Below are 15959 nucleotides of genomic sequence, written 5' to 3' on the forward strand. Positions count from 1 at the left end.
TGCATTGCTCACCTTGATGTCTAGCCCCAGTCCCCGGCAGTCCCTCACACGCTGCCCCAGACTGCAACTTAAAGACTTCAGTGTCAGGCTGGGGTTGCCTAATGAACAGTCTTGCACCTGCTCCTTTCGAATGGTCACAGGTGCTGGGCTTTCTACTGCCCTCCTCAGTTTGTGTCCTGAGTTTGTTTAGACAATTCCAGCGGTGCCCTAGAAATGTCACACAAAGGGGACTGGTTCGCATGTTTTGTATTTAACGTCATCTTACCAACCTGTCATATGGTCACATTGTTTTTCCAAGGGAGGAGGATGAGCGCACTCACTCCAACAGACTTCAAGTTCTCTTGGACCCAGAAGTGAAGGAGGGAGGGAGGGGCAAAACAAGTGTCATGCTTAAACCCTACCCAGCTGAAAGCCTGAGGTAGTGACTGTTTTCTTAAACACTACCAAGCTGAAAGCCTGAGGTAGTAACTAGGTTCTTGAACCCTTAAACCTGTCCAGCCGAAAGTCTGAGGTAGTCACTGTGCTCTTAAACCCTTATGCTCTGCCCAGCCGAAAGCCCGAGGTAGTCACTGTGTCCATAAACCCTTAAACCCTGCCCAGCCGAAAGCCCAAGCTAGTCACTGTGTTCTTAATAAACCAATTAGGCACATTTGAGCAGACTTGATACAACATTTTGAACAGAAATGCAATGGTTCATTGGATCAGTCTAAAACTTTGCACATACACTGCTGTCATCTAGTTGCCAAAATCTAAATTGCACCTAAACTGGAATAATACATTGTGGCCTGTCTCTTGTATTTCAAAGACGATAAAACAAAAAAACAAAAAAAACATTGTTTCTTTGTATTATCTTTTTCCAGATTTAATGTCTTATATTCTCCTACATTAATTTCACATTTCCACAAACTTCAAAGTGTTTCCTTTCAAGTGGTATCAAGAATATGCATATTCTTGCTTCAGGTCCTGAGCTACAGGCAGTTAGATTTGGGTATGTCATTTTGGGCTAAAGTCTGATCCTTAAGAGTTACCCTGCCCAGCCGAAAGCCTGAGGTAGTCACTGTGTTCTTAAACCCTGCCCAGCCGAAAGCCTGAGGTAGTCACTGTGTTCTTAATCCCTTAAACCCTGCCCAGCCGAAAGCCTGAGGTAGTCACTGTGTTCTTAATCCCTTATCCTCTTGACGGGCTCGTATGCGGGACGGACATCCAGCGAAAAAAATCCTATCGCCATTAGCATAACGAAATGTATTTTATTTATTTTTTTCAAATATAGGACTATGTCATATCGTTTTATAGATACACCTCTCCTGAATCGAACCACGTTGTCCAATTTCAAAAAGGCTTTACAGAAAAAGCAAAACATTAGATTATGTTAGAGGAGTATATCGTAAAAGTAGCCACATAGCCATTTTCCAACCAACCACATGCATCACAAATAACCAAAAAACAGCTAAATGCAGCACTAACCTTTTACAAACTTCATCAGATGACACTCCTAGGACATCATGTTACACAATACATGCATTCTTTTGTTCGATAAAGTTCATATTTATATATAAAAACAGCATTTTACATCGGCGCGTAACGTTGACTAACTATTTCCCCTCAAATGCATCCGAAAACATTTTTAAAATGTAATATTGTCATTCTAAGATTTATAGATGAATATCTCTTGAAAGCACCTGTAATGCCAGATTTAAAAATAACTTTACTGGGTAATCACACTTTGAGATAAAAGGGGATGCGATACTCAGAAAATAGGCTAGTAATACAGGTCAGCGCCATCTTGGAACAATCGCATATCAAATCTAGTCTTGTATACTATTGTCAATAATCAGTTACCTTTGGTTGTCTTCATCAGAAAGCACTTCCAGGAATCCCAGGTCCACAACAAATGTATTTTCGTTCGAAAAAATTACTCCTTTATGTTCCAATAGCTTGTTCTTGTTAGCGCGTCTGAAGGCTGCTCCAAAACTTCCATCGTGCGCGGGACAGATCTTTCGGAAAAATGCATTTTTTTTCATTTAGGTTCGTTCAAACATGTCAAACGTTGTATAACATAAATCTTTAGGGCCTTTTTCAACCAGAGCTCCAATAAGATTCAAGGGGGATGATTGCATTGTCTTTCAAAACGTTTCGAAAGGGGAGGGTAGCCAGGGGCGCCGGCGTCATAATGGTGATGGCCCTCCTCATGTGACCAATTTCAACAGCGTCTCATTCATTCAGTTTTCACAGTAGAAGACTCAAATCACTTTGTAAAGACTGGGGACATCTAGTGGAAGCAATAGGAAGTGCTCAATGAACTATTGCTCACTGTGTGAATTACAGGCAAAGTGGTGAAGTTGAGTCCGCAATTCAGAATTCCACATCCTGTTACGATCGGTCTCGGGGTTTTGACTGCCATATGAGTTCTATTATACTCACAGACACCATTCAAACAGTTTTAGAAACTTTAGGGTGTTTTCTATCCACAAGTATTAATTATATGCATATCCTAGCTTCTGAGTTTGAGTAGGAGGCCGTTTAAAATGGGCACTAATTATTTTCAAAAATCGCTGGAGCGCCCCCTATCCTAGGCGACTGTCAAGAGGTTAAACCCTGCCCAGCCGAAAGCCTGAAGTAGTCACTGTGTTCTTAAACCCTGCCCAGCCGAAAGCCTGAGGTAGTCACTGTGTTCTTAAACCGTTAAATCCTACCCAGCTGAAAGTCTGAGGTAGTCACTGTGTTCTTAATCCCTTAAACCCTGCCTAGTCGAAAGCCTGAGGTAGTCACTGTATTCTTAAACCCTGTCCAGCTGAGAGCCCGAGGTAGGGACAGTGTTGTGGTGTGTGAAGGAAGGGGTGGCTGTGGCATGCTGCCCACCTCTGGGAACTGGGTGCCCTTCAACTGGAACTTCTGCTAGGAGCATTGAGAACACTGGTACAAAGTTGTGTTGGGAATACTCGTCGGGGCCATGTGGCGTTTCAATGCGAGTCTGTGCATCTCCCTCTCCAAAAGCGAGAGTGACAGAAGAGTAGTCGGAATTAGCATTTGAATGGCCGGCAGTTTACTTCCCAATCTGTAGGCACCTGATGTGTGACGTGTTGCATGCACAGTCTGTAAACTCAGTCACTGGGGCAAGGTTGGCAGGCTATCTCTTCCCACATATCCCCTAGTCTCCCCATCTCCCCTACTCTCCTCCATCTCCCCTACTCTCCTCCATCTCCCCTACTCTCCTCCATCTCCCCTACTCTCCTCCATCTCCCCTACTATCCTCCATCTCCCCTACTCTCCTGCATCTCCCCTACATCTCCCCTACTCTCCCGTCTTCCATACTATCTTCCATCTCCCCTACTCTCCCTATCTCCCCTACTCTCCCCATCTCCTCATCTTCCATACTATCTTCCATCTCCCCTACGCTCCCTATGTCCCCTACTCTCCCCATCTCCTCATCTCCTCATCTTCCATACTATCTTCTATCTCCTCTACTCTCCCCATTTTCCATCTCCCCTACTCTACCCATTTCCCCTCCTCCATCTCCACAACTCTCTCCATCCCCCCCTCCTCCATATTCCCTACCCTCCCCATCTCCCCATCTCCCATCCTCCATCTCATCTACCTCTCCCATCTCCTCTACTCTCCCCATATCCTTTACTCTCCCCATCTCCTCTACTCTCGCCACACTCCCCTACTCTGCCCATATCCCCTCCTCTGTCTCCTCTACTCTCCCTCATCTCCCCTACTCTCCCCATGTTTCCCCTCACCATCTCCCCTACTCTTCCCATGCTCCCCATCTCCCCTACTCTCCCCATGCTACCCATCTCCCCTACTCTCCGCATGCTCCCTCTCCCCATCTCCCCTACTCTCCCATGCTCCCCCTCCTCCAACTCCCCAACTCTCCTCATGCTCCCCGTCCTCCATCTCCCCAACTCTCCTCATGCTCCCCCTCCTCCATCTCCCCAACTCTCCTCATGTTCCCCCTCCCCATCTCCCCTACTCTCCACATGTTCCCCCTCCCCATCTCCCCTACTCTCCCATGCTCCCCCTCCTCCATCTCCCCAACTCTCCACATGTTCCCCCTCCTCCATCTCCCCAACTCTCCTCATGTTCCCCCTCCCCATCTCCCCTACTCTCCACATGTTCCCCCTCCCCATCTCCCCTACTCTCCACATGCTCCCCCTCCTCCATCTCCCCTACTCTTCACATGTTCCCCCTCCCCATCTCCCCTACTCTCCTCATGCTCCCCCTCCTCCATCTCCCCAACTCTCCTCATGTTCCCCCTCCCCATCTCCCCTACTCTCCACATGCTCCCCCTCCTCCATCTCTCACTTGAGCGAGAGCCAAGCAGTCTGCCTCTCCCCTCTATTGTACAATTTGGATTCTGATTGAGCTTTCACATCCTGTTTGGCTCTCCCAACGAGTCTGATCTTCTGCTTCTGTCCAAGTGCATTCTTTAGGGTCGTCATTAGTTACCACAGCCACAAAGTCATAAACCCTGACTATTTATAAAATGTATCTTCTTAAAATTAGATTTTAAAACTAACCCTAACCTTAAACACACTGCTAACCTTGTACGTAATTAAGCAAAAAAAAAATAAGCACATTTTTGTTTTCATACATTTTTCCGACATAGCAAATTTTGACTTTGTGGCTGTGGAAACTAGTGGAAACAGTTCTCTAGCCAAACTACTGAAGTGTGGAAGAGGAGCACACACTCCATACTCTCAAAGTATTATTATAGGCAGCATCTGCACCTATTTGTAGTCACAAATCCCCAGAGTCTTCACATTGACAAATCCAGTTAAAAATGGATTGAAAATTAAATGAAATGTTATTCATTACAACGCTTTGCATTGTGTGCATATATTAAGTAAAAGTGAATTAACAATTCTCCTTGAATGTTGCATTGAATATGAACTGAGAATCGAAGCCGACAAAGATTACCGGTACATCAGTCTGAGAGTACCCTGCCTCGCCTCATGTGTTGTGTTTCTATCATGCTCTGTCAACATCGCTTGCACTATGCAACGCAGCATCTCAACTGGACTAAGCCGGATGGATGCGGGACGCTCTGTGGTTGTTTCACGTGGCATAACTTATCAAAGATAGAGTGCAAATGTCCCCTTTGCCCGCCAGATGTTGGTTTCTTTGTCATTCAACGTTAAAAAAGAGAATCAAATATTAAGCACAGGAAGATTGACATGTCCCCTTGGGAAATAGGCCTGTTTTGATTCAGAGCGGGTGAAGCATCGTCTGCCCCTGTACTTCAGCTCTCACAGTCTAGTTTAGGGAACCCCTCTAGGTTGATTTATATATTTGCTCCAATCTCAAACTTAAAATGTTTACATTTTAGTCATTTAGCAGACGCTCTTATCCAGAGCAACTTACAGTAGTGAATGCATACATTTCATACATTTTTTCTCCGTACTTAAAAGTACATGTCAGCCATAAAATGTTAGAAATTGGTATAATTTGCTCCGAGAGCTCAAAGTATTACATTTTTATGGCACCTTGCGAAACAAAGCAGACGTCTTGGAAGACAAGCGTCAGATCTGGAAATAAATCAAACATCAGACACCATACACCGAAGCAATCTCGGCTACAAACATCTTTAAATTGATTATTGCATAATTTATCTCCGGCGGTACACTGTGCGGATGGCAAGCTGTCATTTGCACCACGTGAAAGCCAGACAAAGCATTGTAGTCTCACTCCTTCGAAGATCCTTGACTAGAAGTGCAGCGCGAAAGTATCATGTCGAGTCCACGGTGTACTGTGTACTTGTTCTTCCTCTGATCTTGGACTTGGTGCAGTGTACTGTAGCTCCAAGGATAGGAAGTCTGTTGATGCATGAAAAACAAATGCCTCACACGGTCTTATGAATGGGTACAATATCCTGCCAGGTAGGCGAATAACAAAACTTTGTCACAGCTGGTGACGTTAAACCAAGTTATTCTATTCCAGCTTCCTTTACGGTTGCTAAGTTGCCTCTATGGAGATTCATAGAGTGACATATATCTTTAGATTTGTGTGTACTGTTGCTAATCGTTTTTAGATACTACTGCACTGTTGGAGCTAGGAACACAAGTATTTCGCTACACCCGCAATAACATCTGCTAAATATGTGTATGTGACCAATACAATGTGATTTGATTTGGTTTGATTTGATTCATATCTGGTGAGGCTTGACCACATCTCAGAAGGTTTGTACATTTAGTGATGTAGTGATGCTTCATGTTAAGTTGTTCATCTGGCAGAATGTTCCCAAGCCATACCTCTTACTAGTATGAAACATAAAAAGTAGTCAAGTAGAGATGTAAAGGTCTATTTTATAGCACACAGTTAGTAGGTTTTATAAAATATAATCATGCTTGTTTACGCTAATCACGATGCTTTGCACTTCTCCGGTCTTTTTGAGTAATAACAGTGGCTCATCATCCTGTCTGCTAATATCATAGTGTAAATCTTCGGCAGACAGTGTCAACAATTGTTCATTTTCCAGTAAAGGCAGAAATTCATAGTTTAGCACTGGACTCTCTGAACTACTTACTGATGGCTGTTGGCGAAACAAAACCCTATTTGCCTCTTGAAAAAGTCAATCAGTAGTCTACTGCTGTTATTTCCAAGAATTACTTTACATGTATTGGCTCTAAATAATGGACTAGCTATTCATAAAAGGATAGTTATAGAGGTGAAATGGGAGAATTCATCCAGAGTGGAATATAATGACCTCAACGTGTTTTGATGTTTCGCACTCGTCTTTGAATCTCGGCAGAAAAGCCTAGGGACATAGAAGGATTCATCAAAAGTGACTCTAAATTGTGAGCGTTTTAGACTATCTTCTTGGGACATGGGCCTTTGAAAGCACATGTACGCCAGAATGATGTTTTTGCATACCGTTTATACCCTTAAAGCTTAAGAGCTTGAGAAGTTGTTCATACAGCTCCCATCTGAGGAACCTCCTCAACCAGTCCAATGATAGGTAATGTCCAATCTTCAATGCTGACGTGTAGAGCCACTCAATGCATTATTATAAAACAAGTTACAGAAGACAATGGAATAGTTGATTGATTAGTCTACTCTAGGTGATTGATTAGTCTACTCTAGGTGATTGATTAGTCTACTCTAGGTGATTGCTGGGATTAGGTGGGTAGACTCATTCAAACCAATTTTCATACCCATCTATGTTTGCCCAATTATCTCAGTAAGTTCCAACTTCTGTCTTTTTGAAACAACATTACATTAATCTATTTTGTTTTTTTAATATACTCACACATTAATATTTTTTATATTCAACCAGTATGTAAGCGGGTTTATTTAAATACAATCTTTGTGAAAATATATACATTTTTTAATTCTATATAGTTTTTCTCAATGCAAAATAAGTCAAGTATGCTTGAAGGACCCTGGGGTTGGCTGGTCAATAGTGTCATCTATTCACAGTCGACATGGACTAGTGTTCGTCTTAGGACCTGTGAGTGTTGGGCCACCAGAGGGCCCTTGGTTGAGAGGCTCTCCCATCTGAAGCCCTAAACTAGTGCTGACAGTTCACGCCCACGCACCCAGGGGCCATGGCAATAGATCACGGAGTTATCCTCATCACCAGCACCAACCACCAGCAGGGACTCAGTAGGAGGGCTACAGTGTGTCTGCTGCTGCACACAATGACTTCCCTTTATTGTGTCTTCAGGGAAGCAGCTCAATGTAAACAATGTTTGAACAATTATGAGGCTGTAAATATCACAGCCATTTCAAAGGTGCTGTCCCCTACAGTCTACCTTGTTCAAGGAGTAGCATGTTATATTAGTAATAAGATCGTAGTAACGGTAGTGAAATACTCAACCCTGTGGGAACTGCTGTGCGGAGAATGTTGATGGCATTGTGGAACATTAAAGGAGAGAAAGAGTTATTTGATGAAACAATGGCGGTCGAGCCGGTGTCTATGTTCAGTCAGAAGACTGTTTTGATAATTGTCGTTTTTTTACAGAAGTTTGAGATTGCCAAGTTGTGGTCACGTGTAATGTTTTGTGCTCTTCTGCAACCCATGCTGTTGACAAGCCTTGAATCCCTACTTAAACATTACAAACCTACCTGGCTAATGGCTGCTGAAGTATTTGGTTGTCCTTCTAAAACTCTGAAGTTCAGCCTTTCACGACTTTACCTCGCGCTACCATACGGCAGCGCTTGTTTAATAGTTCCTTTTTCCGTTCCGGTCCTCATTAGCAGCTAATGCTGTTCTTCTGGCCAAATAAGCCCATGCATCTAAATGATCTAAAATACAGGCTTACAGCTACTCACAAGCTGTTCCTAAATGCCACTGAGCTGCGGGAGCGCCTAGCACACACTTGTCGATTTATTAAGACGTGGTGTGACTGGAAACCAAACCGGAGTGACAGAGATGCATATCCACCATAGAGGTGACCTCCTTGATGGCTTTCCTAGGCTTCTCATTCAGTGGCACGCGTGGACGTTTACCTCAATATTTGGTCTGGCCAAGTCTGTTTCTCATTCATGGAGATCGAAGAGTGCCGGAATCTTGGGGGAAGGCCTTTGATGAATATTTCATGCTACATCAACTGCCCTTTTATTAGACAAGATTGGCCATATTCAAACAGTTGAAATGTATTCAGATAAAAAATCTGCAACAGGATTCATTTGACATGTTCCTTGCGAGGAAAATGGTACTCGCCGGCCATCACGGGAATAAGAAAGCGAGAGAGAGAAAGGAGAGAAAGAAAGATGCATTGAGGAAAAATAAGAAATAGATGAGAGCAAAAGAGGCACAGGTAGAGAGGAGAGAATGAAACAGAAAGAGGAATGAAAGAGAGGAAAGAGAGAGAAGAGTAAGAAAGAGGCAGAGAGAGGGAGGAGAGAGAGAGGAGGAAGAGGCAGAGAGAGGAAGAGAGAGAGAGGAGTAAGAGGCAGAGAGGGGGAGGAGAGAGGCGTAAGAGGCAGAGAGAGGGAGGAGAGAGAGGAGTAAGAGGCAGAGAGGGGGAGGAGAGAGGCGTAAGAGGCAGAGAGAGGGAGGAGAGAGAAGGTGAGACCAAGTGAAAGGGGCCGAATCTTTAGTGCCCTTCATTTTTTACATTTTATTTTTAAACCTTTCATTGGTTGTTATCCATTCCAGCACAGAGATAACAATCACAGAAGCAGACTATAGTGGAACTTGGAGGTGCTCCGTCATTTATAATGTCCTGAAAAAGTGATTTTGTCCTGTCTTTGAAAGGGCTGGTGAAAAAGACCTCAGAGAGATGGGAAGTTATAGATTGCAGGTGGAGAGAAAGGTCACAGTTGCCTGAGCAAAGGTTATGTGGTAATGTGCTCATTCTAACCAATATACTAGCATTAAAGAGCTGCTCAAGTCCCCAACCCCCTCCCCTTTAACAAAGTATAAGTCCCCAACCCCCTCCCCTTTAACAAAGTATAAGTCCCCAACCCCATCCCCTTTAACAAAGTATAAGTCCCCAACCCCCTCCCCTTTAACAAAGTATACGTCGCCAGCCCAACCCCTTTAACAAAGTATAAGTCCCCAACCCCCTTCCCTTTAACAAAGTATAAGTCTCCAACCCCCTCCCCTTTAACAAAGTATAAGTCCCCAACCCCCTTCCCTTTTTTATTGAACCTTTATTTAACTAGGCAAGTTAAGAACAAATTCTTATTTTACAATGACTTCCTACCAACAAGACCAAAGAGATGTGCATAGACTTCAGGAAATGTACAACACTTACCTCTGCAACATCTATCAGAAGTCTGAATATAGAGATTGTAGAGGAATACAAATATCTGGGTGTCCTCTTGGACAATAAGCTTCAGTGGAGTAAATGTACAGACCTTATCTACAAAAAGAGCCAACAAAGACTGTACTTTCTCAAAAAGCTGGGATCTTTTAATGTAGACTGAACTATACTGACTCTGTTTTACAAATCTTTCATTGAGAGTATTTTAACTTTTTGTATTGTTTGTTGGTTTGGCAATGCCACTGTCAACCAGAGAAATATGCTGAGAAGAACTATCACCTCAGCAAGCAAGGTACTTGGAGTCAAACAGACAGACCTGGATGAGATCTTTAAGGTCAGGGCCCTCCGCAAGGCTCACAAAATCATTTTAGACCTAAGCCACCCCCTGTACCCGGACTCTGAACTACTCCCCTCTGGGCGCAGGTATAGGGCACCCCTCAGCAGGAAAAACAGAACTAAACAATAATTTGTGCCAGGTGTGATATCCCTCCTAAATAGCTCGGGCTAATGTTCCTATTGACTCAGTAAGGCCAGCAGGCTAGTCTTGAAAAAAAAAATGTTTTATTGGTATGTAACTGTTATGAAAGTTGTATTGTCAATTTTGTTTTGTATTTAAACGCCACTTTAAACGTGTACATGACACTGCAACAAAATTTCCCCATGGGGACAATAAAGTTAGTAAGTAAGTAAGTAAGTACCCCGGGCCAAACCCTCTCCTAACCCGGATGACGCTGGGTCAATTGTGCGCTGCCCTATGGGACTCCCGATCACGGCCGGTTGTGATACAGCCTGGGATCGAACCAGGGCCTGTAGTAACATTTCTAGCACTGAGATGCAGTGCCTTTGACAGCTGCGCCACTCAGATTAATATGAGATTTTCCACTTCTATTATTAGTCTGAATAGAGGATTTTTATAGAAATCCACATTATTTTCAGACATCTCCCGCAGTGCCGAGTTAGACAGAGACAGAGAGATACAACTGCACCCCAAGATAAAAGGAAAGACAATCATCCCTTGACTGCAATGCAGTGTAAAAAAAAACACTGTTGTTTTTTTATCATAAAAACAGACAATGCTTCAGACAACAATGTGTCCCAGTCGCTGAGTTCGTCTCACAATAGTGGGCTGACCAGGAAGAGACGGAATTGCTCCCAAAGGCCCCCCCACACACACACACACACACACACACACACACACACACACACACACACACACACACACACACACACACACACACACACACCTGAACATATCTCTATTATGGGCACAATAGCTCATATCAAGGTGATTTATTGCCAGAGAGGGCTCAAGTTGTTTAAAATGGCTGGTGCGATTAGTCATATATGCGTTAGAGCTGAAAAAAGGTGGACCGCGGTGCTCCTGCAAATTAAAAGCAGCTGCAGACGGTAGTCGACCACAGCAAGGTGGTCAAACGTGGCAAGCGGCGGAGAGTCGCTGGGGATCAAGGATAGATGTGGGTCATTACAATCCTTTCAGGAAAGAAGCGGGTAAGAATAGAGTTGCGTTCAACACCCAGATACCCTGCAGAGAAGCAGCCAAATAACACACATTTAATTCCAGCAATATAAATAAAGTGGAACAACATCATTTCAGAATTATGTAGAAATTGGCAAAATACCTCTATAATAGCCCTACAATTATGCTCTAAAATTGCCACATATTTGATTTGGAGTCAGGTATTATATTTACCATATCCAGTTACAAAAGATAAAACTGCTCCACTTTAAGTGTTTTTTCTTGGGTAAATTCCCCAAAGCTCTGTAGCCCTGAGCTCTAATTCCAGCCTAAATGCCACATCGAGCAAATTGAAACAGTAGTATTTGTATGACTTCCAAATACACTAAATTAACCAGAGTTCCTAGAGTTCTTCTTAGGTATCAAGGATTTAGTACACTTGAGGATAAATATTAAATCACATTGGCTTTCAGATGAGTGTTGGGAAATCCTCACAGTTTCTCCAAACGATGTTTGTTTGAAGAGCTTACTCTTAGGGTTTCAGTGGAATTGAAACCAAAATGGCTAGGCCGTTGATAGAGCAATTAGAATAACTTGGAGAGGTGTAGTGGAAAAATGAGATGTGATACTCGCAACTAGCGATTTGCTGGCACCGAGACCAAGCATGAGGACTCAATAAATTGTTTGGATGGATGGCTATATACTTGCATCTCAGAGAGTCACACCTTCGCTGTGCAAATCTCCGGAGCGAGACATTCCAGCGGAAGTCCTGGGAGCACAGACACCGTTGGAGGTGTGAAGACTGATGAAAACGTGAATCAACTAAATTCATTTTACTGTGAATTAAACTGTCATGTTTTGTTTGTTTTAAGAGTTCATTAAAAAAAGAGCTGAAAATGTTGATAAGTCTTATTTCATTGTATGTTATTTGGATGATGTCATTTTAAAGTGAATGGGTTGACTGGTTATCAGGCCGGTCGTAACATTCACTTTGAGTCTGGATGTGTTGTTCCAGCCTTTTGTTCATTCAGGTTGGTGGTGCATTCTCACTGGAATTTGGTGAAAAGAGCAGTGAATTTGCTCAAACTTTGAGTTCTTGCTTCCAAGCTCCTGTGTTTATCAGACTCACTGTTTTTTCTCTTAGAGATTATTCTGAACTGAAGACACGTGTAACAACGTTAAGTCATATTTAGTTGATAGTCATTTACTCTGTGTTACTCTGTAATGTGTCATGTATTTCATGTACACTGGAATTATTCGAGTGTCAATTATTTAGTGACTAACTATTAGTTGAATTGAGTAAATGCATTCCTTGTTTTACAAGGTCATTGTTTGATTGACTATACTTTCATAATTTAGTAGGTCTATTGGTAATGTTTACAGTAGACTACAGCCAGGCAATATGTTCCTCCACCATGCACAGTAGACTACAGCCAGGCAATATGTTCCTCCACCATGTACAGTAGACTACAGCCAGGCAATATGTTCCTCCACCATGTACAGTAGACTACAGCCAGGAATGATGTTCCTCCACTATGCACAGTAGACTACAGCCAGGCAATATGTTCCTCCACCATGTACAGTAGACTACAGCCAGGCATTCTGTTCCTCCACCATGCACAGTAGACTACAGCCAGACAATATGTTCCTCCACCATGTACAGTAGACTACAGCCAGGAATGATGTTCCTCCACCATGCACAGTAGACTACAGCCAGGCAATATGTTCCTCCACCATGCACAGCAGACTACAGCCAGGCAATATGTTCCTCCACCATATACAGTAGACTACAGCCAGGCATTATGTTCCTCCACCATGCACAGTAGACTACAGCCAGGCAATATGTTCCTCCACCATGTACAGTAGACTACAGCCAGGCAATATGTTCCTCCACCATGTACAGTAGACTACAGCCAGGCATTATGTTCCTCCACCATGTACAGTAGACTACAGCCAGGCATTATGTTCCTCCACCATGTACAGTAGACTACAGCCAGGCATTATGTTCCTCCACCATGTACAGTAGACTACAGCCAGGCAATACGTTCCTCCACCATATACAGTAGACTACAGCCAGGCATTATGTTCCTCCACCATGTACAGTAGACTACAGCCAGGCAATATGTTCCTCCACCATGTAAAGTAGACTACAGCCAGGCAATATGTTCCTCCACCATATACAGTAGACTACAGCCAGGCAATATGTTCCTCCACCATGTACAGCAGACTACAGCCAGGCAATATGTTCCTCCACCATGTACAGTAGACTACAGCCAGGCAATATGTTCCTCCACCATGTACAGTAGACTACAGCCAGGCATTATGTTCCTCCACCATGTACAGTAGACTACAGCCAGGCAATATGTTCCTCCACCATGTAAAGTAGACTACAGCCAGGCAATATGTTCCTCCACCATGTACAGCAGACTACAGCCAGGCAATATGTTCCTCCACCATGTACAGTAGACTACAGCCAGGCAATATGTTCCTCCACCATGTACAGCAGACTACAGCCAGGCAATATGTTCCTCCACCATGTACAGTAGACTACAGCCAGGCAATATGTTCCTCCACCATGCACAGTAGACTACAGCCAGGCAAAATGATCCTCCACCATGCACAGTAGACTACAGCCAGGCAAAATGTTCCTCCACCATGCACAGTAGACTACAGCCAGGCAAAATGTTCCTCCACCATGCACAGTAGACTACAGCCAGGCAAAATGTTCCTCCACCATGCACAGTAGACTACAGCCAGGCAATATGTTCCTACACCATGTACAGTGAATTACAGGTAATATGTTCCTCCACCATGTACAGTAGACTACAGCCAGGCATTGTGTTCCTCCACCATGTACAGTGACTACAGCCAGACAATATGTTCCTCCACCATGTACAGTAGACTACAGCCAGGCATTGTGTTCCTCCACCATGTACAGTGACTACAGCCAGACAATATGTTCCTCCACCATGTACAGTAGACTACAACAGGCAGTATGTTCCTCCACCATGTACAGTAGACTACAGCCAGGCATTATGTTCCTCCACCATGCACAGTAGACTACAGCCAGGCAATATGTTCCTCCACCATGCACAGTAGACTACAGCCAGGCATTATGTTCCTCCACCATGTACAGTAGATTACAGCCAGGCAATATGTTCCTCCACTATGCACAGTAGACTACAGCCAGGCATTATGTTCCTCCACCATGTACAGTAGACTACAGCCAGGCAATATGTTCCTCTATCATGTACAGTAGACTACAGCCAGGCATTATGTTCCTCCACCATGTACAGTAGACTACAGCCAGGCAATATGTTCCTCCACCATATACAGTAGACTACAGCCAGGCAATATGTTCCTCTATCATGTACAGTAGACTACAGCCAGGCATTATGTTCCTCCACCATGCACAGTAGACTACAGCCAGGCAATACGTTCCTCCACCATGTACAGTAGACTACAGCCAGGCATTATGTTCCTCCACCATGTACAGTAGACTACAGCCAGGCAATATGTTCCTCCACCATGTACAGTAGACTACAGCCAGGCAATATGTTCCTCCACCATGCACAGTAGACTACAGCCAGGCAATATGTTCCTCCACCATGTACAGTAGACTACAGCCAGGCATTATGTTCCTCCACCATGTACAGTAGACTACAGCCAGACATTATGTTCCCCCACCATGTACAGTAGACTACAGCCAGGCAATATGTTCCTCCACCATGTACAGTAGACTACAGCCAGACAATACGTTCCTCCACCATGTACAGTAGACTACAGCCAGGCAATATGTTCCTCCACCATGTACATTAGACTACAGCCAGGCAATATGTTCCTCCACCATATACAGTAGACTACAGCCAGGCATTATGTTCCTCCACCATGTACAGTAGACTACAGCCAGGCATTATGTTCCTCCACCATGTACAGTAGACTACAGCCAGGCATTATGTTCCTCCACCATGTACAGTAGACTACAGCCAGGCATTATGTTCCTCCACCATGTACAGTAGACTACAGCCAGGCATTATGTTCCTCCACCATGTACAGTAGACTACAGCCAGGCATTATGTTCCTCCACCATGTACAGTAGACTACAGCCAGGCAATATGTTCCTCCACCATGTACAGTAGACTACAGCCAGGCAATATGTTCCTCCACCATGTACAGTAGACTACAGCCAGGCATTATGTTCCTCCACCATGTACAGTAGACTACAGCCAGGCATTATGTTCCTCCACCATGTACAGTGGACTACAGAAAGGCAATATGTTCCTCCACCATGTACAGTCGACTACAGCCAGACAATATGTTCCTCCACCATGTACAGTAGACTACAGCCAGGCATTATGTTCCTCCACCATGTACAGTAGACTACAGCCAGGCAACATGTTCCTCCACCATGTCCAGTCGACTACAGCCAGGCAACATGTTCCTCCACCATGTACATTAGACTACAGCCAGGCATTGTGTTCCTCCACCATGTACAGTAGACTACAGCCAGAAAATATGTTCCTCCACCATGTACAGCAGACTACAGCCAGGCAATATGTTCCTCCACCATGTACAGTAGACTACAACAGGCAGTATGTTCCTCCACCATGTACAGTAGACTACAGCCAGGCAATATGTTCCTCCACCATGTACAGTAGACTACAACAGGCAGTATGTTCCTCCACCATGTACAGTAGACTACAGCCAGGCAATATGTTCCTCCACCATGTACAGTAGACTACAGCCAGGCAATATGTTCCTCCACCATG

General features: G+C 44.0%; 1 protein-coding gene across 1 annotated transcript in view; it reads left to right on the forward strand.

Moving 5' to 3' along the window:
• Positions 1 to 15959, forward strand: part of tnmd (tenomodulin) — a 74780-nt gene that overhangs the window by 8700 nt on the left and 50121 nt on the right. The window lies entirely within an intron of this gene.

This window comes from Salmo salar, chromosome ssa05 (genome assembly GCF_905237065.1).
Source record: "Salmo salar chromosome ssa05, Ssal_v3.1, whole genome shotgun sequence".
Lineage (NCBI taxonomy): Eukaryota > Metazoa > Chordata > Actinopteri > Salmoniformes > Salmonidae > Salmo > Salmo salar.